Here is a 25,055-nt window from a genome sequence, read left to right on the forward strand (position 1 = left end):
CCAAGAACAGCAAGAAGGCCAGCAGTTGGAGGACTAGGAATGAGGCAGTGCACTGGAAGGATGTGGGGTTTTATTCTGAGTGTGAAGCAAAGTAAAGGGAGAACTGAGCAAGGGAGTGATGCCATCTTAATTTTTAAAAACTCAGTCTGGCTGCTACATGCAAATTCAGGGGAGCAAAAGTGAAAACAACAGATGCCCTCAGTGCCCACAGATTGGCAGGAGGTCCTCCCCAAGGTTTCTACTCCCCCCCAATAGTTCCCACAGGCCAGGAGGAGGCTGACACTATAGGCTGCTTGTCTGACAAACCTCTTCTAAACAAACATTCATTTATCTACATAATTCTCTTTTTGCAGTTTTGTACTTTCTTTTTAAAAAGCAGCATCTCCAGGCCTCCCCTGGTGACGCAGCAGTTGAGCGCTAGGCTGCGAAGCTGCCCACAGCCTCTGCAGCGCCGGTTTGATCCCCGGCGGCTGGCGAGGGTCCCACATGGCATGCAGACCTCTCCTGCCGCCCGCTGCGCCCCTCATCAGTGTATTTCATCAGTCGCCTGTTCTGTTCCCCACTCTGGCTCTGGTGAATCCTCTCACCGTCCCGCGCTTCTGAATGTACCCAGTGCTTGTATAAATAAATAAATAAATAAATAAATAAAAAATAAATAAATAAATAGCACCTTCAAGATTGTATATACTTCAGGTCTCATCAGAACCCTTCACCTCTATCAGAACTGCTTGTTCACTTGTCTACAGCCTTCCCAGAACTGGATGAGGACATTTGCCATTAAATCCACAATATCTGCATAGTACCCCACATATGTCACCCAATAAGCATTTTCTGAATTACCTATTATGTGTATATAATATATAATTATATGTACCTATTATATGTAATTATATATGTGTTTATTGTATATAACTACATAATTATGCAAATGTAATATATTCTATACAATTATATCAATGATATATAAATTATATATAACGATATAAATTATTACATGTGTATTTATATATTATATAATTATATAAATGAGTACATACTAAAAAATTATTATATATTAATATATCATCTATAAGTGATTATGATTATATATTAATATATATGCTATAAATGGCATAACATTATATATAAATGATTTTATATATATAAATATATATTTTGAAACAAGTACCCTAATTTCTCTTCTCTGTACATCAGCAATCTCAAAGTTTCAAGTAAATTTGGTCATGTAAGATGAATTCCACCATGTCAATGTCCAAATGCATATACTTACATCATGGCACTTAAATGATTTAGAATCTTTCATTTAAATTTGCATTTAAATCATTCAAATATTATGGGTTTATTTCTCATAGGTCCACTCCAGATACATTTCCTCACCTTGGTCTACATCCTATATGAAATTAAGTGTTGGCTTTTGTTGGTACAGAAATATACCTTACTGCTAAGACCCAGGGAAAAGCACAGCATGGAAATAACGCTCAGAGACACCTCACAGCTCACACAGAACAAGCAAGCTTCAGGCAAGAAGACGCTTTCATCCTTTTCAGAATGTGTTTTAACTGGCAAGTAAATGATCATCCTTATTAATACTGATATTCCTCTCCTCTTTGGCAACTGAGAGATACAGTCAGCTACACTCAAAAAGGGGGAACTTTCATCTAAAAATAAAGTCATGGTGAACAGGCAACTGAAAATTCTGAATACAAAAATCAAGGTAAATTTTCTCTACCCAATGGTCTCAGTTGTGTGGAAAACAAGCACTTAATAAGGACGGCTATGATATGAGATTTTAACACTGAGCATGAGGTTTTACTTTTAATATATCTGTCTGTGTCTTTGCTGTGAAATGAATCAACTTCCTAAATATGGACCTCTGGGATGGTTCAGAGACATCATTAAGAAAATGCTGTACAAAGAATGAAAGTTATCTGTAGCAAAATTAAACTTCTTACAAGCCTCTTTTTCTCTTCTACTGCTTAATACTTTCATGTTAAGCATACCCTCTGGGCAATTTATGTTTTTAATATTGCTCTTCTAAACAGAGCTGATCAAAACCCTCTGCTGTTGGGAATTCTACACAATACTGCCAAGTTCTGAGTTGAATCTGGGGAGAGGATCCCTGGTGAGACTGACAAGAATGCCAGGTCCAGTGGGATTGGCTCTGCACAATTAGAAAAATTAGGCCTCTCTCCCTGAGTGTGCAGCTGAGGCCAGAGCACCGCAAGAGATGTGTCTTCCATGTTACACCTGAACCCTGGGAAAGCAAAGATTGGCTATATTCCGCCTATATCCAAAAACTGGGATGGGGTCCTGTACATGAGAACTTACTTCTGTGTAACCTTAGGATAGCACGTACATTTTCACTGCCTCTAAGTCTGGCACTTGCAGACAAGTTACACACATTCCTTTGCATCCCTTCCTTACCCAGGTAGGAACTATCAGAATCTTCACCCAGGTCTTAAGCCAGCAGGCAGGTGCTGTGTGCAGACTCAGAGCAAAATTCCCTTGTCTGTTGAAAATAAATTCAATGGGCCCCTGCTGTACAGAAGGGGGATACTCTGTTATTCTTATTGTCTGTTTCTTTTTTTTTTTTAGATTTATTTATTTATGCATACAAGAGCTGAGGTGCAGGCCAGAGATGTGCGGAGTGAGAAGATTCACCAGAGACAGAGTGGGAAGCAGAACAGGCAGATCTACTGAAATACACTGCTGAGGGGAGCAGCAGGCTAGACAGGAAAGGTCTGCTGTGCCATGTGCATCATCCCCCTGGCTGGGGATCGAACTCATGCTGCAGACAGCTTCATAGTGCTGCGTCCTAACCCCCCATGCCACAGGGAGACCCCCTTATTTTCTGTTTCAAAGGCCACAAGAAAACAAATTTCTCCCCAATTTATAAAAACAACAACCCTGAGGCCTCTACAGAGTAGACTCCTGGTATTCTTCTTATCTCTACCCCCTCCTCCAGGGACCCACATTCCAGTCTTGATGCACTGATGGCTGTCCCCAATAAGTTCTGATAGTCAGCCATGACTGCCATGGTTTCCTGAGTTGTGAAGAAGGGGGAAGGGAAGACTCAGATGGTTAAAGATTTTTGACACAGAAAACTTTAGGTTAAGGATGTTGAACTTGAGCTAAGTCTTACAAAAGAGAGCAAGACCAGCATTCTGGGCAGAACATCATGAGCAAACAGGTAGAGGCAGCATGAGGCATATTTAGAGAGAGCAGGGAAATCTGTCTAGAGCAAAGCAGTCTGTGCCCCCTGGTCAACCATGATGCCACCGTTAAGCTGTCTATTTCCTCTAAGGACTCTATTATGCCTGCTTGTTTTCCTATCCTAGATTTGTGTTGAGTTTGCTTTTTGATGCAGCTGTCTGCTTGCAGCATATTCCTCTGTGGCTCTAGACCAAATGGGTTTTTGTGAACTTCTGCTGTACTTTTGTCTGTTCAGCTTTCCAAACAAGCTGATTAAAGTAGAGTCTATGACTTTCTAGCTTTTCCCTTTTGGAAAGTCAGGTGTCTTATTTTTACTGACCTAACATTGCTTTTGAATCTCTGAAATGACTTTCATAAACTTTGGCAGTACATTTCCCATATAGCTGACTGTAAAAGTATAGAAGGAATTTCTAGAAAACAAAATGCTACCAGTTCCAGGAATATACACATTTATACATCTAGCATTCATCCAACAAATGCATATTAACTACATACTGTATCAGAGTCTGTGCTAGAAACCATAGCTACATTAATAGTTTTCCAAAACATGCTAAGCAATATAGTCAAATATAACAATTTATCTTATGGTTTCATAAAAACATGTTTGTTATTTTAAAAAAGACATTCGTCAAAAGCCAAAATTAAAAGCCCAATAGTGAAAAACCACCTACCTTCCACCTAAGCCTCCAAAGCCATCTTTTTTATATCTTCATGAGCACACTGGATCTTACAAAACCTTCTAGTGAACATGAAGCAATACAGGCTATTTAATCAACTGGCGTCACTGACATTTTGGGTCGGGAAATTCTTTGAGGGGACCTGTTTATTTGACTATTTAGTTATTTTGACTATTGTACTTCTTATAGCAAAAAAAAATTATTTTCTAGCACAGCTATTGTTGTCAATGTATTGCCAACATAGGACACTAATATCAAAATAATACTGATTGATTCCCCAAATATGCTAACTGTGAGTGGCTTGGGCAGGATAGAGAAAAGGGGGCTGGTGACTCCACTTCTATGCTTCCCCTTTCAAATTCCTTTAAATTGTTCTTTTGAAATTGTCTACATATTGGACTATCTCATTACATTGCAAGTTTTTCAAAAGAGAAATGAAATTTTATCCATTTTTATGTTGTCAGCATCTGAACAGTAAATATCACAAAGCAAGCATTCAATAAATACTTAAATACCAGAGCTAAAAAAGAGGCATGTAGCAGGGAAAGCAGATAAAATGTGCAGTGTGTGAAGGGTCTAAGGAATGTGAGTGTTGTCCTGTAGGTAAATATGTGGCATGGTCAGATAACATGAGGGCTAAGGCTGGCAGAGGCAGAAGGCCAGGTAAATGCCTATCTCTGTCCCAGAGCAGGCCTAGCTACGCACCTCCCTCCTGACCTCCTCCTGAGACTGAGCTTTGCAAACGAGGCATGCCCAGATGCTGGAGCTATCCGAGGCTCAGCTGGTATTAGAAAGCATAACTCCATGGTGGCATCTATCTTCAGAGCTGCTGCCTGGTTTCCTCAGACAGTACTCCACTGGGAGGTGAGCCTAGCAGGTGTTGAAAAGGCCAAGCATAAAAAGTACAGGAAAATGCTGACAAGAGAGTTACAGATGGAGGAATTAGGCCATTTCCCACCCTGCAAAACCTGCCTACCATCTCCTCATCAATTCCTTATTATCTGCCAGAACAATGACTTGGCAGAAGACACAGTCAAATACAAACAAGGAGGAAAGTGACAAAAATCAAAAGATATCTTGAAAGTCTCAAAAATTACTTGGTTTCTGGGACATCCTATAGAATCTAATCCAGGCCTGACTCCACTGAGCACCTCTTCACCCCTTCATGGCAGTGTATGCTCTTGTCTTTTCTTTTGGACCACCCACTCACTCACTTTCCATTCAGAGCTCCTATAACTCCCATTCCCTTCCATCTGAAAGGCGAAACTGTCCATTCCACCCTCATCCTCACCTTCTCCTTTGCACTAGGATCCTACCAAGAAAACCAAAGTGACACCAAAATTTCAAATGATACTGACTTTTTTTGCATAACTTCCAAGTCATTCATGCTCATTTCAATATAGTCCCCACTTTACAGGGAAAGTTACTGTAGGTGATTATGGCAGGTTACTCTTCCTATTCTACCTATAGTACAACACCATGGCTCAGCCAGGATCTAAAAAGGACATGAACTCTTCATACCATGCCCCTGTAAATGATTCATTGACAGTGAATCCAGGAATCTGTTTTGCTCAGAGGATGTTTTCATTCACCTAATATTTCCAAGCCCCTTTATGTGTAAGGCATTTGTCAAATAACATTGGGAGTAAATATATCATGATCATACCTCTGAAGCACAGTGTCCAGTAAAGGAATAACATGCAATAATAAGTAACTCTAGTGTAAGGCAGCAGGAGGTGCCACACACAGGTAAGGTACTGCTGAAGGGTTACAGAGCTAGAAGCATCACAGGTGAGGCACTTCGGCATTTTTTTGTCTGCCTTTCAGGTGGAGGATGAGTCCTATTTCCATTCTCCTATTAAAATTTGTTGCTTTTGTGCTTCCCTGGTGGCACAAGGGGTTAAGCACCACACTATGAAGCAATCCACAGCCTCTGCAGCATGAGTTCGATCCAGGGCTGGCCAGGGAGCAACTCACATGGCGAGGCAGACCTCTCCTGTCCCGCCCACTGCTCCCCTCAGCAGTGCTTTCGGTCTGTCTGCCTGTTCTGTTCCCCACTCTGTCTCTGGTGAATTCTCTTACCCCCGCATCTCTGGCCTGTACCCCAGCTCTTGTATGCATAAATAAATCTTTTAAAAAAATAAATAAAATTTATTTCTTTTGCTAATCTGCATTTTCTTAATAAATGAAAAACTGCTTTGTTTTCTAAATGCATAACAAGAACTGCTTCTACCTGAGGCAGAAGAAAATATGAGTCCTTCTGACAAGCACTCTAATAAAAATCCATGTTAAGTGACATATTATTTGCACATTTATAATAGTCTGTGGAAGTTAATCTGCCAGGTAATTTAATTTCTTCTTAAGAGAAAAAATAATACATACATAGAAAAGAAAGATATCCAGCTTTTGATCTGATGGACTCAGAAGTTTATCTGTTCATTCTAGTTGATTTTAAAATGTTCAAGTGAACAGGAATACATCTCAGATTTTATACTGAGTCAAGTGTTTCCAATCTAAGCTTTTCATGCATTTTAGTTATTACTGAGAAATACTATTCCTTTAAGTTAAACTCAGAGGGAAAGCTGTCCTAGATTGGTAGACCTCAAAAAAAATAGTGTTCCCTGTCATCCTCATTCATGAGGCTCCCACATTTAATAATGTGGGTTCATTAACAAACGAGTTTGGATCAGAGCAATTACCTGAACACTAACATGTGCTCCTTGATGTCAAATCTAAACTTAAGCAGCTCTACTCCCCCACAGGACTCTCTTTACTATGTCCTATTCTGTATTTTTAAGGTAAGTTAGCAAGTCTAGAAACTTGCTAACTTCTTAAACTTCTTAAAGGGGACTTTGAAACATGGCCTTATTTGGAGACGAAAAGCAATGTTCCCTTTGTGCCAGGCACTGTCACATTGCTGAGCGCTCTTCCCTGCTATCTCATTGACTCCTCACAGAGCTACTGGATGGATGCTAACCCATTTTAAGTACAGGAATTGTGATACAAGTCAGGTCACACTCGTGCCAGTGCCAAGACATGCCCCCAAGTGTCACCAAATTCCACGTCATCCTTTGTTGTGGCTTGCTAAGGACCCATCACACCCTGAGTGATAAGAATAATAAGTTGTCTATGTGAAACAGCATAAAAAGCATAAATTTCTCAGGGACACTAACTGCAAAAACAATGTTTCCACTGAGTCACATGCCATGAATAAAGGAATTTTCTTTCCAGTTTCTTAAGTGAAGTAAGTCTTGCCTCGCTCTCTCAATATGCTGCCGCTGTGGAAAGAATAAAAGAAGATCTGTTGAGACTTCCTGCTTTTTTTGCCAATTGAGATGAAAGATAAAAGAGTCTACTTTTCAGAGCCACAGACTTCCACGTTGCCTCTTTCCTTCTGTAAACATTCATTAACACCCAACATGTGTCAGGCATTCATTGGTCGAAATGTCAAGACAATAGCCATAAATAAACAGACAGATTTCCAGTCCTGGTGGAGCTTATGTTCAAGATGAGCAAAATTTAAAAATGCTGCAGACCCCTGCACACCTCTCCACCCCGTTCCAAATCTGTTCCCCAACCCACATGGATCAATGACTACTCTATCCTGGCCTCTGAGGGAAATATTCACATCTTAGAGCTGAACATTAATAGGACAAAATATGATAACAACAAAAATATGGTGAAAAATGAATGCTTTTCAAGAAAAGACTGATATGAAAAAGCCATTTTTTAAAAAGCCATTTAATTCATTCTCCTATCGTTGAACAAAAATAAACTAAATCTTAAAAAAAAGAACTAGAAATGGAAACCTCCCTGGTAGTGCAGGGATTAAAGTCTCAGCGCTATCAAACTTTCACCAGCCATTGTGGCAAGAGTTCAGTCCCTGCCAGGAAGCTAACCCACATGGCCTAGCAGACCTCTCCTGTCTCTCCCACTGCTCCCCTCAGCAGTGTATTTCATCAGATCGACCTGTGCTGCTCCCCACTCTGTCTCTGGTGAATCCTCTCACCCCCTCCCCAAGACCTCTGGACTACACCCTAGTTCTTGTATGAATAAATAAATAATAATAAATCTTTAAAAAAAAAAAAAAAGAGCCAGAAGTGGATCCCCAACTAATCCCTCTGTAAGTCTCAAGCTCCTGCCCTAAAGAGTCACTGCCAAATGGCTGATGTCAGCTCAGGTTTGCAGTGTTTCTAAAAGGAAGGGGGAAGGGAGAGTCCACATTTTATCAAAATTGTGCGAGGTAAAACAGGAACTCATAAAAATATTTGAGTAATAACCCATTTGCTTTTAATTCTTCTGTAATTTCTGTGAAGTCTTAAACACCATGACCTCATTTAGCAGAAATGAGTATCACAGGAACTTTTCCAGGATTCTCACTGTAATCCATCATTAACTGGACCTGTGTTCAAATATTACACAGTCCCTGCTATCCACCTCTAAGAGCAGGAATGAAGCCATTGCACACTCATTTAAATTACCAAAGATGACACAGTACTATTGTGTGCCCCTGTGTGTGTGCCCTGATTTTATTCAGTTTAATAAAATCCAGCCTCGTGTCAAATAGGACACAAGTTTCATTCCAGGCTAGTGTGGCTAGATTACAGGATGCAGCTAACCATACGAAAATGTGCAATCCCACGCACCATTTAAAAACACACAACAAGGGGACTCCCTTAGTGGCGCAGGCAGTTGAGTGCCACGCTATGAGGTTGTCCGCAGCCTCTGCAGCGCCAATTGGATCCCGGCCATCGGGCGAGGGTCCCACATGGTGTGGCAGACCTCTCCTGTCGTGCCTGTGGCTCCCCTCAGCAGTGTGTTTCTTCGGTCTGCCTGTTCTGTTCCCCGCTCTGTCTCTGGTGAATCCTCTCACCCTCCCGCGCATCTGGCCTGTGCCCAGGTTCTTGTATAAATAAATAAATAAATCTTTAAAATAAAAACACACAACAGGGCCTCCCTGGTGGTGCAAGGGGTTAAGATGCAACCTAATAAGCTATCCACAGTCACTGCAGCACGAGTTCAATCCCTGGCCATGGCCCAGCAGACCTCTCCTGACTTGCCAACTGTTCCCTCAGCAGTGTGTTTCAGTAGATCTGCCTGTTCTGTTCCCCACTCTGTCTCTGGTGAATCCTCTAACCTGACACACACACACACACACACACACACACACACACACCCTCTGTCCAGTACCCCAGTTCTTATATACATAAATAAATAAATCTTTTAAAAAATTTAAAAGAATAAAAACACAGAACAAAGAAATCAGTGTGAGTTCCATCATCCTAACAGGATTGTCCATACGACATTTACTGATCCTGCCTTCCCCAGCCACCGCCACAAATGACCCATTTCCTAAAGCTCTGGGCTCTGGATCTATGGATTTAAATATTAAAATATGATTGGTATCTTCTCCCATGTTTTTTGCCTATGGAAAATATTTAGGAAAAGGATAACCTCATTCCCCTTGAAATAATGTGCCCTAAATTGTATTTCAATCTAAATCTAATCTACTCTTGAAGACAATTTTAAAACAGAAAATAAGACACACATACTGCTGAGCTCCTTCACATATACAAAATCTGAGGATATTTTGGTCCTATTTGACATTTAGATATTGCAGGATTGCAGGAGGACCTTCTTAGTGGAAAAAAAAAACTATCTTAAAAAATCTCTAAGGTCTCTGGAAAACAAATTATAACCGACAATTCTCTTACATTTCATTATGTGGTGCAAATTTATTTCTAAGATTCCTCTACCCTTGTTCAGGTGGTGCCCTCTAATGATAGAATTAGCTGCTCAATTTAAGGCAATTTTATCTGTGAAGTTATCAGGCTTCCTATAAAGGAGGATGAGACAAGTTGGTCTACAACTTACAGAACTGGAGAAGTAAAAAAATGATTTCAGGAGTGGATCTGGCCCAGTGTCAAAGGGAGCAGTAAAGTTAAGTCAGGAAGGGCATGGAAAGCTGCAAACCCCAGTTGCACCCTGTACCCTTTATATAACGGGTTTAATGAGGGTGATGGTGGAACAAGTATACTTAAGGAACAAGTGAGATGGTGAGTATTGTTGGCTCAGCAAGCACTGAAGCAAGTACTGAAGCAAGTGAGCACTCACTACATGGTAGATATCATTAGCATTTAAACATTGTAAAATCATTCCATTCCATTAAGCAGGCATTAAGTACATAGCACCATGTACCTAATAGCCTTCTCCATCATAGAATAATCCACCCACTTCCCTTTTTTAAAAAGCTATTCTTTATATCCAAATCTCTCCTGATGCAGAGTCTACATCCTCTTTACATAGTCAATATAAAGGATCTCTTACTAAAAATATAAAGACAATTATTTGGCTTGCACAGATAGAATATTTCAATCTAAAAATTATGTCATTATGGGGGATTTGCGACAATGAGAATGCTTGCATGTTGTTAAATATGTCACTCATTCTCTCTTTTTCACTTTAAAATTCATTAAGCTAATGTTTTCACAAATAATTTTCTAACAGCAAATATCATTCTCCCTAGTGTAAGGTAAATTATTGTTAGCTCAATATCACAGGTGCTAAATATTAGACCCAAAATATCTTCATAGTCTCGCTCTTTCCTTGGTATTCCAAAGGGAAAGAAAAATATCAGACATAATATCCACAAAGTGAAACAGACAACGAAGCAATTATCCAGGAGATGAATTGATTCAAATAAGCCTCCCTTATCATCTTTCTCCTTTTCCTTCTACCCTCTCAGTTAATTTTTAAAAATTAAGATCATTTCTTTCTTCAAAACATAAATCATGTGTGGGTTTCGGAGGTGGAAGAGAGAGATTTCAGAAGCAAATAACACCAGGGACTTTCCTCTAAACCACATAAATGATTCTCTTAATTGATCATTTGTTCCCCTACTTCTGTATTCAGAGTGTTAACTCCATACACACACACACACACACACACACACACACATGAACGCACACACAAAGTGAACAGAAGTATGGAATATAAACACCAACTTCACTGGAATGATAAATATTCACTCACATCCGTTATTATTCCTAAGGTAAGGCAGTATGCCTCAGGGAAGGACGGGCTGAATAAATGATACAATAAGAAAACTAGCTAAGAATTCCACAAAGATGAGTCCCTGGAATTTTCCTGCTAATGGGCACCCAAGGAAGCAGAAGATTCTTCTTAGGCCATGTATTTTGTGTGTATGGCATGGAAAGTTTCCCACCTCCCTTGATCATAAGCATCATGGCAGCTGCTGCCACCCCTCCACCATCACCCCCCAGCTACCACCTCCATCTTGACCGCTCCTGCAACAGCCACCGCTTCCACCCAAGCCCCAGTTACCATCACCATCACCATCTCAACGCACAGCGTCACGTATGCTCCCCATCTGTTCTTTTTTCCTCAATAACACAGCAATCATCACTCACATTCTCCATATGCACTCCTACCTCTCCTAGCCCTGGCCCCAAAATATTGCTGCACCTCCTTATCCTGTATTTGCCGATCAATATCTATCCCTAATATCAACATAACAGCTTTTTGTCTCATAGAAGATGAATTGCAAAAATTTCTAAGTAGGGAAGAGCTATGTTCCCTTTTACTGGTGTAAAAACTAGTTTAAAAAGTCTTTAAGAACAGCAAGAATATCACAGAGGTGGTGATATACAGAATAAAACCTACTTTAGTAGTGTTGGAACTCTGAAAGTACACACCCTATATCACTAATTGCAGGAACTTGTAAACTTGGCTGAAAACGTAGCTTAGGTTTTCCTTTCCTGATTTTACCCCTAGAGAACTCAGTCTACCCATCCTGGCCTCCAAACCCACAGAATCTACTAACTCTTTGGTAAGTTTCTCTTACGCATTCCAAGTTTCCAATGAAAGCCATATCCCAAACTCTAGTTTTCATTCTCTGTCCCATGAGCAGACCTCAATAAAAAGCCTCCCTTCCCAAGAGTCTGTCCTGAGCCCAAAGAAAACTAGCAACTGTTCAGGTTGTGCTCTAAGCAAGGCCACCTCACAGAAGGGGGCACCAATGGCATCATTAGCATCTCTACTATTTTAAAAGTTGTTTGCATTTTTATTACAACTTTGATGATTTAAAGATGGGTAATTTGATTACTTAAATTACAATTTTCCAGCACACGGCAGAGTCTTGTACTAAAAATAAGTATAATTCAACAATTTTCCATCAGATGCAAATACAATGTCTATGGAAGGGTAGCTTTGTCTAATTTGCACAAAATGCCATATGGGCTAGCAGCAGCCCTCAGAAAAGCTTCTCTCCAATATTTTAAACTTTATGTGGTCTTGGTTATTCACGAAAGCTTCTGCTCTTGATTTGATATAAACTGCACCACATGAATCTTTTTCCTCCCAATTTAGTCTTATTCTCTCAATAACTTCAATCATCAAGCACATCCTCCACTCAAAGCAAGCACCTAAATACTACTGCATTCTCTCGTCCTATTTCTGTCAACTGATATTAGTAAACACATTAACAATCACACTATAGCCTTTTTTCACAGTACAAGATTAATTACCACTGGAAAAGAGATGCCCATTACAGACACACGCCACAAAATTTACAATCATTAACAAAACATGTTGCTTAAACTTGAATTTCAGTCAATGTCTGACTATATCCCTTAAAATTTTTTTTAAAAAGTTTAAGTTCCACATGGGAATGTATTTTAATTTACCTGTTTCATTAATGTAATTTAAAATTACCATTCGATATTGACTTTGAGTACCAGAAAATGTTAAGCAACATTAAAGAGACAATTACAGACCCAACTTGCATCAAATAATTGAGAAGAAATCCACATAAACTCACCTTGACCTCCAGAAAACATGTTTTACTGCCATTGGTAATAATTTGTCCTAGTTAACAATCCAGATGTGGAAATCTTAAAAAGAAAGAAAAAAGATTTAGAAGATTGGAGAAAGATTCAGGAAAATATGACCAAAACTTCATATTTCAACAGTACTTCTTCACACTGAGAAATAGTTCAGGAGTTCTTGAATCTTTATAGTGATAGTACCACAAATAAATTCTTCATAATTGGAGTTGTTTCATAAACTCACCATTGTTCTATTGGCTATGTCTCAGATTTTAGCAATGCTTAATCTTATTTTCAGATTGATCCTCAATGGGTTACATGACTTCAATTTTCCTTTCATCTTAATCCCTTAAGTAGTTAATGATCTGAAAACTGATTCTTAAATACACCATATAAATGAAATATCTTAAGGACTGAGCACTTATTTTTTTGTCAGGGGAAGAATATCTTTGATACATGAATAATCATGTCCATTTTACAGATCTTAAACTTCTTATATTGCACCAAATTTATATAGGTATGTTTCTTATTTTCTTCTAATTCAAAAGAAATAAAAATCCAGGGGGCCTATAAATCCTACAATATTAGCAATATTAATCAAATCCTTAATAAAACTATTTTTAATAGCGAAAAATACTTTTCTCTTTAAATTGCTCAGTAAGGGGCTTCCCTGGTGGTGCAGTGGTTGAGCGCTGGGTTGTGAAGCTGCCCGAAGCTTCCGCAGCGCCAGTTCGATCCCTGGCTGCTCCCAGCCACCGGAGGAGCGTCCCACGTGGTGCGCAGACCTCTCCTGCCGCCCGCTGCTCCCGTCAGCAGTGTACTTTGGTCCTTCTGCCTGCTCTGCTCCCCGCTCTGGCTCTGGTGAATTCTCTCACCCTCCCGCGCTTCGGACTGTGCCCAGTGCTTATATAAATAAATAAATCTTTTTTAAAAAAATAAATAAATTTCTCAGTAAGATTAGTAGATGGATTTTCTCCCAAATGCTACTGCAGAGTTACCACAGAATGCCTGATATTATTAAGCTGAGTCATTTAAAATTGCTAATATCAAACCATTTTTTACATATAAAAATGACAATATCATCATTTTCCAAACAAGAAAACAGATAGGATTGGAAAACCCAGTAGACTATGAAACAATGAAATCTTCAAAACTACCTATTGCTCAGCATGCATCACTTTTCTAAGTAATATCAATGATCTAGGTATTAACAATTTTTGTTCCAAGCCAATATATCTTCATGGTACTTGAAAGACAGTGAATGAATAGTCTCCAGTATTTGGAAGAGCTCAAGTGTATCTCTTCAATTGCTTCTTCCCACACAGTCACTATTTACTGCCAACTACCTCTCAGCTTCCTTCCTGCAACATTAAGAGTCTTTTCCAAGAGCATAAATGTGGCGGAGAGAAAAGCTAAAGGCTGGAAGGCAAAAAGGTGAGAATAAGAATGCAGATCTCAAAAAAAAAAAAAAAAGAATGCAGATCTCGGGTCCTCCCTGGTGGCCTAAGGGTTAAATCTCAGCACTATCACCACTACAGCCTGAGTTCGTACCCTGGCCAGAGAGCCACCCACATGGCTCAGCAGACCTCTCCTGTCTCACCTGCTACTCCCCTCAGCAGTGTATTTCAGTAGATTCACCTGTTCTGCCCCCCACTCTGATTCTGGTGAATCCTCTCACCCCCTGCACCTGTGGCCTATGCCCCAGTTCTTCTATGCAAAAATGAATAAAAAGTAATTTTTTTAAAAAAATTAAAAAAAAAGAATGCATATCTCTATGAAGGAAAGGCTAAAGGGAAAATATGTCAAAGTAAAGGAGGAACAAGTTGTCAGGTAGTAAAAGATGAAGGAATAAGGTGCACAGGGAAGAGAGCAGATGGGGCTGCCCAATAATCCAATACTTACAGAGTGGGAGTATCTCACCACATTGAGAAAATTAAATAGATCTAAGTCCAGATGAAATGAAGGGACTGTTTACTTCTAATAATAAATTTAGTAACCCATCCGTCTTAGCACCTAGCGCAAGCATCACTTCCACTAAGATGCACACTACCACAACCACCCCACCATCCCTGTAGTGTAGGGCATGTGTAACACTACCAGACCTAAAAGCCAACACATCAGAAGCCAGTGTTCATGTTTTCTAATTGCTTTGTTGATCTTCTGTCTAGATGTCTCAATGCATATCTGCCTAGTTTCAATCTGCTATCAAAAATAAGATAATGAAGTTTCCAACTATTGTTGAATTTTTCATTTTTCCTTCAATTGTGTCATTTTTTGTTTCATGTATTTGGGGGAATCTCTTGCTAGATGCCCATGTTTGTAATTATAACCTCCTGATGGATTGAAACTTTTATTATATATAATGAACTTCATCTCATGATAATTTTTACTTAAAATCTATTGATATAGCCACTCTCTAATATTGTTATAGCCACTCTCAGGTCTCTTGTAGTTATTTTATGTATGGTACATACTATTCTATCCTTTTACTTTCAAACTATTTGCATTTAAATACAAAATTGATCAACTATAGAGAACACACAGTCAGATCATGTTTAATTCAGTCTGCCAATCTGTCTTAGTTAGTGGAGTGGTTAATGGAGTGGTTAGTACATTTACAGTTCACATACTGGTAGGATCTACATCTGCCATTTAATTATGTTTTGTACATGTCTTATGGCTTCTTACTTCTCCACTTCGACATTATTGCCTTCTTTTGTGATAAAGATAATTTTATGCCATTTTAACTACCTTGTAGTTTTTTTATTATAGTTTTTAAATTTGTTTTCTGAAAGGCTTATACTGTTTTTCACATATACCAATGTAGTTACCCTTATAGTACTTTTTATTTCTTCTTGGAGGTGAGCTACTATCTAATGTCCTTTTATTACACTTTTAAAGACCTGTAGGGTAGGTCTCCTAGTGACAAATCATTTGTTCTGTTTTTCTGAGATATTCTTATTTACTTCTATTTTGAAGAAGAATTTAGCTGGATACAGAATTATTGATTGGATGTCTTTCTTTCAGCATTTTGAGTATGTTACCTACTACCCTCAGGCCTCCATGATTTCTCATGAGAAGTCAGTTGTAAATATAATTGTGAATCCCTTCTGTGTAATGATTCATTTCTCTCCCACTGTCCTTTGTTTTTGTTTTGGCTTTCAACAGCTTGACTGGTATGTGTCTAGGAGCAGATCTCTGTGTTACTCCTACTTGATATACAATGAACTTCTTGGATGTGCAGGTAAATATTTTATTTTTTTTTTTTTTTTAAAAAATTGATTTTTTTTTTTTTTATAGAGGCATGTTTTATTTATTTATTTATTTGTTTGTTTGTTTGTTCTGTTTATACATGCACTGGGTACAGTCAGAAGCGCGGGAGGGTGAGAGAATTCACCAGAGCCAGAGCGGGGAGCAGAGCAGGCAGACTGACGAAACACACTGCTGAGGGGAGCAGCGGGCAGCAGGAGAGGTCTGCGCGCCATGTGGGACCCTCCTCCAGTGGCCGGGGAACAGCCGGGGATCGAACCGGCGCCGCAGAGTAAATATTTTAAATGAAATTTGGTGAATTTTGACCATTGTTTCTTCAAGCATTCTTCCTGCCCCATCTCTCTCTTCTTCTTGAATGTCCATTTTACACATAAAGGTACTAATAATGGATGGGCTGATGTTCTTTTCAATCTTTATTCTTTTGACTTTCTGGTCTTCAAATTATGTAATTTCAATTGACCAACTTTCAAATTTGATGATTCTTCCTTCTGCCCATTCATAAATGCAGTGCAGTCCCTCTAGGGATTTTTTAATTTCAGCTGTACTTTCAAACTCCAGAATTTCAATTTTATTCTTTTTTATAATTTCTACCTCTTTATTGATATTCTCTATTTAGTGAGACATTCTCAACAGGGCATTCTCACACTTTCCTTTAATTGTTCAGATACAATTTCCTTTCACTTTTGAACACATCTATAATTCCTGATTTTAAATTTTTGACTAATATTCCAATTATTCTAGACATGTCAGGAAAACATTACTTTTTACCCTGTGTTGGATCATACTTTCCTTGTTTGTATGTATCATAACTTTTTGATGAATAGTGAATTTTAAGTCATGTAATATGGCAACTCCATAAATCAGATTCCACCCCTTCCAAAAGATATATTATTATTGCTATCTGTTGTTTCTGTAGTTCCTGATGTTAATTATACATTTCCTGGACTTATTCTTTAAAGTCATTCTATTTATCATGTTCAGCCACTAGTCTCTGCTCAATTCACTTTAGACACCAGAAAAAGATGGAATATTGATTTCCTTAAATGTTTCAAACCAGTATGTTTCACAGCCTTTGCTGGGGGTCTCTACATGTGTATTAATGCATGCCTTATTCTCTGATAAGGAGTTCATGACTCTACCTTAGCCTTTTCTTCCTTCTTGCATAATATCTCTCTGGGTGATAGCTTAAGGACTTCCCAAATCTTTCATTGGCGTAGGCACAGATTTACATATGTAAATATTCTATTTTCCAAAAAATATGTCAAAGATTTTTCAAAACTATCTATGGACATCACCTTTCCTAATTATTCCTTTTAAGATTTTTGGTCAGCCTCTTTTTAACCCCAACTGGTATAGTGACCTCAGACAAATGTGATAGTAGACACTTATCACTGAGTGTTTTTTAACAAATAAACTAAACTGTTTTCACAGAGTAAATTCTAAGTCAGATGAAATATAAACAAGCTCTGAGAATGGAGCTTTTCAGGGAGTTAACAGACAGGTTATATAGTGACAATTTTCTGAGATTGGGGCATTCAGACATCTCTAAACCCAACCTGCTCCCTCCAGTAGCTTTTGGTTTTCAAAGCTATCATGGTGCTAGGAAGAAGTAATAGCAATGAATTTAAATGCCATAAAGTTCACTACTCTTACCAAGATTTTGGATTTTTTAACTTAAATAAATGTTCCTTAGATTGCCACAAGTCTTTGGTAATTTCTAGTGTTCTAAATTAGTTTATACTGACAATTTTTGACTCAGTTGGTGAAATTTTACTCTCACTTCTGTTTTGGAGGAGAGGGTTTACAGAATGTCCTTACTCAAAGAATCCAGGTGTGGCCCTAAAGTAAATATTTTTTTAATAAAAATTAATCAAATAATTATTGATAAAAAAATAAAATTTTAAATTAAAATCAGTGATGGTGTCCTGCCAATATCAGGACCAGTCACAAAAAGAGAAAAATGTATTTTTCTGATGTTGCATTTTTCTAAATATTGATGTTTGCCATGGATATTATGCATTAATTTTCATATTTTAAACTGCATTAAAATAATATTTACTTTTGGGCCTCCCCAGTGGCACAGCGGGTTGAGCGCAGTGCTGTGAAGCTGTCCGCAGCCTCTGCAGTACAGGTTCAATTCTCGCTTGGCGGGGAAATACCCACATTGCGCAGCAGACCTCTCCTGTCGCGCCCACTGCTCCCCTCAGCAGTGTATTTCCGTCCATCTGCCTATTCTGCTCCCCGCTCTGTCTCTGGTGAATCCTATCACCCTCCCGCGCCTCTGCCCTGTACCCCAGTTCTTATATAAAAATAAATAAATCTTTTTAAAATAATAACAATAATATTTATTTTTATTGCTCAGTTTCTTGGTACTCCCTTAAATTTATACCTGAGAGAAGTGTCTAACAACCCTTTCTTGAGTCCCAGTCCTGGAGAAGAGTTATATTCAGACCACGTCTCTGCTGATTTTTTTTATTTCCTAAATTGAGATGTTAGTTCTAACTCACATCTATGGTCCATTACAATACACTGGCTGTTGTCAAAATAAACTAAAATCCAGCAGAAAAATTTCTGAATGAAGGTTGAGGATAGAGAACTAAGTAGTTATATTAAACTTTTTTACTTCTTAAATTTTCTAGTAAAGACCAGTGGGCTCATTCAGTATAAAACTCTTACTAGCTGTCAGTTAAAGTAATACAATGTCGATTTTTAAAAAGAAATACTTGGTAGAGTCTTTAGGAAATTAAATATAGTGCTTGGTATGTCTGCCACACAAATGTCCTAAGATATACAAAGCTAACAGAAACTACATCAAACTTAGAAAAATCTATTTCAACTAAAATTATTCTGTTGCATGATTTTGGTTCTCAAATTGGCTTTCCCTGAAAATAAACTGAAATAAATATAAGAATTAGGGACAAAAAGTGTGCTTGGCTTAATATGTGGTAACATTTCCAACCTGAGAAGATATTTGTGTGTCAGCTAAGAATGCTATCTTGAAACGCTATTTTTAGTGAGTAATTTCAAACAATTAATTACAAAGACAATTAATTCTGGATAATTTGAGATTACCTGTTCTAGACTGTCATTCAAGAGAGATAGTGTTCATATTAAGTTTTTAGATTAGTACTTTGTTAGTACAGTCCGCAAATGTAGAAATCTAGTTTTCCATTAAGTGTTTATTATTATCTTCCATGTTTATTAACCATGGCTTTTTTTTTCACTATACTTTAAAGAAACACTTAAAATCACTATATCAATATTAGCTTGTTTCTAGACAAGTTTAATTACCTTATTACAGTCTTTGTAGACATGAGAACAATATGTTGGCATTTCATTTCTTCAGGTAAGCTGAGCTTCCCGAAGACAATATCAAATGGTCATTAATACTGGATTAGAACCAATTGCAAATATTGTTGACTTACCTTTAACAACTGTGTGTACACGCTGTTTTGTTTTTCTAAAGGAGCTGTGTAGGGTAAGGAAAAATGTCAGGCTTTTCTGCCCTCCTGCCATCAGGATAGATGATGGATCCTTGTGGTCCTGAATGCATGCCTGATGGCGGGCACGTGGAGTAGGGTGTGGGCATATGTAGATGGGATTCTCCTGGGCTAAGACTGGGCTTTTAAGGGCGGCGTCACGGGGACGCCAGCAGAAGCCAAAAGAGAAGCTAAGAGAGAAGCAGAGATCACCGGAGAGCCCAGATAGAGGATTTGCTGGGGGCTGGGAGGCCTGCCAGCCTCCAGGCCCCCCAGCACCCTTGCCTGCTGTGTACCGGGTAAATCCCAATAAAAGCCTGCAAAAGCCACTGAGGACTCTGACTCCTCCTTTACCCGGTCTGCTGGATCAGAAAACCTGCTCCGTGTCTTGACCTGCCCTTACAAGCTGAATCTACTGGTTTAATAGGTCTGTAGGTACACAAAGGGGGCAAGACTAGTAAGGAGAAACCTTGCAGGGTCAAACAGACTATCTTCTCTGGACAAGGAAGAGTAGACTACCCTCTCTGGAAGAAGGAATTCTCTTTGCCTGAAAGACTATAATTAATCTTATTTTTATTCTTTAATCACCCTACAGATTTAGTCAATGATCTACTCTCCTTCTATCCAGTCTATACTCTGGTAGTGTAACATAAAATATAAATAGGAAACCAAAATCATTATCGGGAGATGATCTGATTGTCTACCAAAAAAATTCATGTAAAATAACCCAAATAAAGATTACAAATTTTAAGGGCCTGCAAGAGTCAGATTTTACATTTACATCTTAAATAGCTTTCTCTATATCAAGTACTGATTGTATATAAGTTACAGTCTAGATGAATATGTCCCTTCTAAAAATTTATATGTTGAAAACCTGTTGTCCAAGATGATGGTATTAGGATGCAGGGCCTTTGGGAGATGATTAGGACGTGAGTGCAGAACCCTCAGGAATGGGATTAGTACCTTTATAAAAGAGACTCCAGAAAGCTTGCTTGCCTTTCCACTAAGTGATACAGCAAGAAAGTGCCACCTATGAAACACAAAGCAGGCCTTTACAGAAGACTGAATCTGCTGTACTCCCTAGCCTCCAGAACTGTGTGAATAAATTTCTGTTGTTTATAAACCACCCAGTCTATGACATTTTGTTACAGCATCCCAAACAGACTAAGACAACATAACATAGCCAGTATATAACAATAACCAGGAGGCCCTTCCTAATGCCATCTGCCTGTGTGCTCATTCTTGCTGCTACTATGCTCCAACCCACCAGCAAACAATCCAAAGAACCTCTGTATGGAAGGTTTCTTCTTCGTGTCAGGGATAAAAGTGATATAAGCCAATGCCTTAAAAAAGGAAACAGCTGTCCATGTTTGTCTCACACCTCTGTGCCCCAGAGGGAGCTTCAGGGAATCCAGAGTAAAGTGGAACTTTCCCAGTGGCCCCTTTCCTAAAGCCAGTGGGAACCATCAGCAAGAGACAGAAAACCTCCTTTCCTGCTCCTAGTTTATCTAATGGTCTACACTGCATTCCAGTTGCTGTGAGAGGCCCTCACATCAAACCATCTAAGGCCCCAAGACCAACACCATTATTCACTAACATGGCTTCAGGTCACTGGAAAGTAGTATAAAGGCAGACCCAAGAACGACTGCAAGAGAAATACAGGTCATCCCCAGCCATCAACATGAGACTCCCCTTCAACTGCCTGCAATTCCAGGCCTCTCTGCTGCTCATATGTGCCAATCAAGCTCTGGTCTATGGATCTAGCATTCGTTGATCCCCAGGGAGGGAAATGTCCTTTGCCAGTCAGGTATCCATAGGCTCATTCTTCTATCTCTGTTAGGGCCCTACTTAACAATCCTTCTCAGGGAGGACTACCCTGAACAGTACTTCCCTGCCCCTCACACCTTCTCTGATTTATTTTCTCCATAGCACTATGCATAACTGATACATTAAATATTTTATTTAAGTTTACCCCTCACACTGTAAGTTCCTCAAGGCAGAGTTTTTGTCACTTTTGTTCAATATTCTGCAATACCTAATGCCTAGAACAGTGCCTGACGCATACAGTCCCTCAAAGGCATTTGTTGAATGTTGCTACCCCACAAAAATCAAAAACATTAATTAAAAAGGAAATTTGCACTCCCATAATTATTGTAGCACTATTTACTATAGCGGAATTATGGAAACAACCTAAGTGCCCCCAAACAAATGCATGGATCAAGATGTGGTATATATACACAATGGAACACTACTCAGTGATCAAAAAGATAAACTCAGGCCTTTTGTGAACATGGATGAAGCTGGAAGGGATAATGCTAAGTGAAATAAGTCACATAGGACAAAGATAAATAATGAATGGTGTCACTAATATGTGAAATATAAAGTGCCAAAGCTAAGAGTAAGATAAAGACAAGCTGAAAAACTAACCCATGAAAGCTGACTATAAAACAGAAGCACCAAGGAGGGGAGGGGACGAGGGAGAGAGAAGAATAAAGGGGGAAGGAAAAAAAAAAAAAGGGGGGAAGGAAGTACAATGGACTATAGTGGTGAGCTATGGGTATTTGGTGGTGGGTGCACCATGGAGGTAAACCTGATGGGGGTAGTCAAATATTACCTGAATTAAAAATAAATTAATTAACAACAAAGCAGACCTAGTTAAAGGCAGTAAAGACAGACTGTACTCACTATCACTATTTACCATAATTGGGGACAAAGAATTCTGTATAGAAGTGGGTTGAACTTTAATCTCTGGGAGTTTTTTTTTTAATATTAATTTTTTTATTATTTTTTACATCACTGTTCATTTTTAAACAATATTTGCTTCCCCCCCACCCCCTCAGGTGTCGTCCCCATAGTTTCCTTCACCAATGCACCCGAGCACCATCACCTCAGTCCCCTGTGCTCCTCCCTCCCTCCCTCTGATCCCTCTCCCTCCTCCTCCCCTGCAGGATGTCTCTGATTTATAATTGTCTGGTTTTGCTTTGCTGTGTTTTGAACTGTTATTATATTTTTACACTGATATCTTATTTGGTTCCCCTATCTTCCTGCTACTGGGAGTTTTAAAGGAAAATGGAGAGAGTCAGGAGAAGGAACCAGGGAGGGTTGGAGCAGAGTCAAGGAGGTGGAAAATTACAAAAAGCAGGTAGGAGGTTGGTCAACGTCAGTGCAATTAGGCATCTGAGTCTGTTAACTGGCACTTGTCAAAGTTAGGTTCCTACTCTCTTACAGAGGCTGGAAGAGAGGCCTGATGCTTCCTAATTTTTACATTTCAAAGGAATGGCTTTGGAGTACTGAAGAAAGATTACTCCCAACTCACAGAAGATACATATGCACCTCAAAGGAACAGCAAAAAAAGATTATAATTGTAAGGTCTTTTTTGTTCTTTTAAGTAAATGCTTAAAGGAAAGTAAGTCAGAGGCCTAGCAGGTGTGGCTGGAATAGAGAACCAATTCTTTTGACAGCCTTGAATTTTTGTACATAAAAACTGAAGAACTGGGTCATCCTAGGATCATGACCTTAGGCTGTTAAATGCCATATTAGAGTTTTTTCAAGTCTCATAATTAGGAAGGCAGGGGGAGGACAAAATTGTGCTAAAAACTGCCGTTTTTAATAGGTCAAGGTTGAAGTCTAGTAAAGAAGAGGACTCAGAAAAGCCTGACTCAAGTTTGGTCTGGGAGAGACTCTTTGTGCATGGGTGGGTGCGGGTGTGGACAGATAGGGTACAAGACTTAGTGGGAAAGAGGTTGAGATGATAAGATCTGAATATAACCATATTCATATAGGAAGTAGAAATCATTTCAGAGAAAAGAAGAAAAATCTTCAACTCTTCAACAATTCTCTTCTTATGCAAGTTATCTTGATATCAAAACAAGTCATAACACTTTATAATGTCTGAATCATTTGTTATAGACAGTGTTTCATCCAATATCATTAAAAAACACAAGGTGTCACCAGGAATGGGGGTAGAGGGCTCCAAAGAGGGGAGGGAGGAGCACAAGGGACTATGCTGATGGGTCACGGGGGCAGTGGTGGTGGGAGAACTATGGGATACACTTGAGGGGAGACATCAAATACTGTCCAAAAATAAACAACAATGTAAGAAAATAATCACAGTTTGTGAAAACCTTATGAGGAAAGGTTAAATACCATCAGATAACAGATAAAGCAATGAAGTCATACAAAGTAAAAAAAAAAAAAATCAAAACATGGACTTGGGCCTCTGGAACAGCAATCAAAATTGGTGCTTCTGGGCCTCCCTTGGTGGTGCAGCGGTTGAGCACTGGGCTGCGAAGCTGCCCACAGCATCTACAGCGCAGGTTCAATCCCTGGCCACTGGCAAGGGTCCCACATGGCATGCAGACCTCTCCTGCCACACCTGCTGCTCCCCTCAGCAGTGTATTTCGTCAATCTGCCTGTTCTGTTCCCCGCTCTGGCTCTGGTGAATTCTCTCACCCTCCTGCGCCTCTGACTGTACTCAGTGCTTATATAAATAAATAAATAAATCTTTAAAGAAAAAAAATGGTGCTTCTGCACAGCAAAGGGAAGTATTAACAAACCACAAAGGCAACCTACGAAATGGGAGAAAATATGTGTAAATCACATATCTGATAAGGGGTTGACATCCAACTCACACAGTCAATAGCACAAAAAAAAAAAGCAATCATTAAAAAAAAATGGGTAGAGGATCTGAAGGGCTAGTGTTTTCAAAGAAGACAGTCAAGAACAAAGAAAACAAGAAACAACTCCTTCTCAAACATTCCTACAATGGACATGTTAAGACTCCCACTTACTCATAAAAACTGCTAATGGGAACAAGGCAATAGTTGTCTAGGTCTCCGTGACCCACACTTGTTTCCTGAAGCATATTTTTTAGATCTGAGTTTGTTCACTGCATCAACTTCAAATTAGAGAAGATCCTAAGAAGATCTCCTATGAAGCTGATGCTATCTGTTTTTAATAACTTTTTATTAATGAAGCATCTTTCAGTAGTTGATTTTTCCTCCTTTCCCTTGGCCGCCTGCCTCAGACATGTGGAGCAGCTTTAACCCATTTTCCTCCAACTCTCACCCACGTCTCAGTTCTCCACCTACAGCTCACATTCGAACCCAAAAACGTCTTGTTCATGTGATATCACGAGGCAGAGTTCGTTCTCCAGTGACCACCTGATTCTACTAGTTCCACACAGTCCTGGGTCACACGGGGCTCTCTCACTTTCCCAGCAGGTCAACCACAATACTGGCCAGATTTCCTCTCTTGTCTTCAGGAAGAAAAAACATTGTGATAAGTTAACATTTGAGCATAATTTGGAGGCAGGGGCAGATGCAGGCTTATGAAGCCTTATGTTTATATAATGAGAGGTGGGAAGGCTGAGGACAGTATCTTCCTTTTTTAAAAAGAATCCAAAATTACAAACTCAGGTATGACCACGTGACCATTGCCAGGGGCCCTTCCAGGGGCTGCCAGAAGCCCGTGTGAGGAGCCCTGAAGCTTAAGATTCATTAGCTTCCCAGTCAATCTGCCTCTGCTGGGAGATATAAAGACTGGAAAGGTTTATACCGCAGTATTAAAAT

The sequence above is a fragment of the Talpa europaea genome (assembly GCF_964194135.1).
Source record: "Talpa europaea genome assembly, chromosome: 6".
NCBI classification, from domain to species: domain Eukaryota; kingdom Metazoa; phylum Chordata; class Mammalia; order Eulipotyphla; family Talpidae; genus Talpa; species Talpa europaea.